The sequence below is a fragment of the Tamandua tetradactyla genome, chromosome 6 (assembly GCF_023851605.1).
Source record: "Tamandua tetradactyla isolate mTamTet1 chromosome 6, mTamTet1.pri, whole genome shotgun sequence".
NCBI classification, from domain to species: Eukaryota; Metazoa; Chordata; class Mammalia; order Pilosa; family Myrmecophagidae; genus Tamandua; species Tamandua tetradactyla.
In genome coordinates this window covers 2248542-2251458 of record NC_135332.1, presented here as the reverse complement: position 1 = coordinate 2251458, position 2917 = coordinate 2248542, and the positions used below count along the sequence as shown (strand labels likewise).

At 35.4% G+C, this 2917-nt stretch overlaps 1 non-coding gene across 1 annotated transcript; it reads right to left on the bottom strand.

Moving 5' to 3' along the window:
* Window positions 1-2253: 2253 nt before the first annotated feature.
* LOC143689209 (U6 spliceosomal RNA) lies at window positions 2254-2356 on the bottom strand. Its single transcript, XR_013178668.1, has one exon. It is a non-coding gene; the product is annotated as a U6 spliceosomal RNA (small nuclear RNA).
* Between the last annotated feature and the right edge of the window lie 561 nt (window positions 2357-2917).

Below are 2917 nucleotides of genomic sequence, written 5' to 3'. Positions count from 1 at the left end.
AGTGCAATTTTTACTATTTTGTAACATTTGTTTCTGTGATTTGATAATTCTGATACATGTGCCTAAATACTTATCTTACTTTGTAACCTACATTTCTCTTAACTTTTCAAATTCGGTATCTCAGAACCGACCTGTAATAATTCCACTAAGGGAATCTATGAAATGTAGGATTCTCTGGGCAGTGAGACCTGAAATGCTTTACTCTCAAAGCGGTGGCAAAAAAGAACTTACTTTACACTGCTCTAAAAATATATATATATAACAAAAAATAAAATAAAATAAAAATAAGGATGTAGAAACTGACTGAAGGATGATTGGGCAGGATATTACTTTATGAAGAAACCAGACTGGACAGAGCTTGAGTCCTTGGCCTCCTGGCGACAGTCCCATCCGGATTGACGACAGCCTTACCCGCACCGCCAAAGGAAAACTGTTGTGTCGGGTGGAGCCGGATGTTCCGCAGTGAGCTGTGGGGCGGTCACGTGACATGCGGGCGGACGGAGGCCCGTAAGGTCCTATCCTCTTTACTTGAGCGCGACATCTACGCGGTAAGACAGTCGGAACGCCCCACCCCCTCCTGGCCTCCGTTTCGGCCACTTCCTCCGCCAAGTGCGATGATCCGGCGCGGAGGTCCGGCGCGCGCTGGGAGTTCCCTGTCGGTCGTTTTCCTCCTGGATGCGGACTTCCAAGAGCGCGCGCTGATTCGGGCTGTGGAATCTAAACCTTTCTCCTGTTCTGATTCTTGAATTTCCCCGTATAAACAAATTGCTTTTTCTGCAACATGTACGAAAAAATGGTGTTTTTAATGCCCATCTTTTTTATATTGACGTGAGAATCCAAAAATAAAGTCGTTTATAGTATTCTTTTTTGTATTAATGTTTTTATTTACGTTTTAATTTAATTGCATTAGTCAGATTTTTCAACTATTTTGTTATTTTGACAATTATTATTTTGTTTGTTTTGTTTATTTAAAGGCAAACCAACATTAAGATGAGTTTAAAGTACTGATTCGCCATTGTACTGTTTTCGAATACTCCTGTCCGTCTCAAAAACTCCAGAGGCAAAATTTCTTCCAGAATTTCATACATTATCTTGAAAATTGCTGTAATTATTGCCAGTATAAAACTTAGGAATCTTAATTCATTTTTTTAAAGTTTGGAACCTCCCAATCTTTTGAATTAAACTTTAGAACTGGGTGAAAAAAACAACTACTAGACTTTCTTTGTTCTCGTGCCTCTTGTTTAAGCATCTCCTCCTCCCCTTAACCTTGCTCTGTTAACCTTGTCTTGAACTTCAGAATTGGGTTTAGGATTTTTTCTCCACCCGTGGTCCTCCTGGTCCATTCTCTTCGCTCAAGCTTCAGAGCCTATTGCAGAAGACTCTTCATGGGCAGCTCACACAAAATAAGGAAATCTATTTGTTTCCTACGTGCTGTAAAGTATTTGAAACGTGCCACTTTTTTTCCTTCTGCATGCTAAAATTACTATATAAGGACATTAACAAAGGTAAGAAGGAACTGGGTAAATCCCAATGGAATAAAGCTCCTGATACGACATTTAGGAATGATCTTCAAAAATAACTCTAGAACTTTTTCTTTTAGGATGTTCATAACTATATATTAGTATTTTTTCTGTTTTAACATTACAGTCTTTAAAGGAAGAATTTATTTTTAATAAAAAATCAAATTATACTTAGAGAAAAACTACATAATGAAATACTATCATTTGTTCTCTAACTTTTGTAATATGCAATTTTCAATAGTAATCACCATCAACAACCAAAACTTAATCTCTTCTCAGAACTTTGATATACGTATATGTATATTTATCTGCATGTTTTCAAATATAGTATACACACCATGTAAAGATAATTATGCTAATTTCAGCCAGACTTAGTGTGTCATATTGCTATGCATTGTTATTAGAGTACTTTTAATTAGTTAGAAAGTTTTTCCTCCAAAAACAATATATGGTATATATGTATTATTATACCCATTGAATGAGAATAGGTGAGAACATTGAAGATAAGTAGGGGAATTTGTGAAAGGTTACAGAGATAGTAAATAATACAGTTTCTTCTCTTTTCCACTGGGCAGAGAGAAGCATTGTTACATTGTTCTGTTTTCTCTTAGCTGTGTGCTGTGGACATATTAAGCATTCAGTAACTACTGATTAAACTCAAAAGTTTACATGTAAATTGGAGGTAAGGATCCCCTATATTATTTTTACCCAATCATCCATTCTTTTTTTTTTTTTTAATATGGAATGCTTCATGAATTTGCGTGTCATCCTTGCACAGGGGCATGCTAAGCTTCTCTGTATCATTCCAATTTTAGTATATATGCTGCTGAAACCAGAACCACCCATTATTCTTTAATGGGTGTATATTTAGTTTGTTTTCATTTTCCCTCATAAAACCCTAAAAGTCTAAAAGCAACATTATAGGAGCACATATTCATGTAACTTCATCTGTGCTAGAGACCAGTTATTATTGTAGAGTATATTGGTAGACTTTTACTCCTTCATCAAAGCATTTGAATTTCTGAAATCTCATTACAGTAGCAAATATTTTCCAATTTTCATTATATCATTGTTCTATAAATTATTTTGCATATAATTTATAGAACATATCATATCAGAAAAAGTATATATCTCATTTACAAATTAGAGTACATAATTCATTTGTTTGGTTTTAGCAGCTATTTCAATACAGTCTATTGCTTTTCACAAAACCTTTCACACTGCTTCAGTAAAGTTTGTGTGGGAGCAGCCTGATGAATAATTTTCTCACTGGAAACCACAGAGGGATAACAAACTAGAGAAGAGAGAATAGAGAAAGCAAAGAAAAAAGGTGCAGTTCAGGGAAAATCATGAGGTGAGGCAGATGTGGACTTTTACATTTGTGTTTGGTTTAAGTG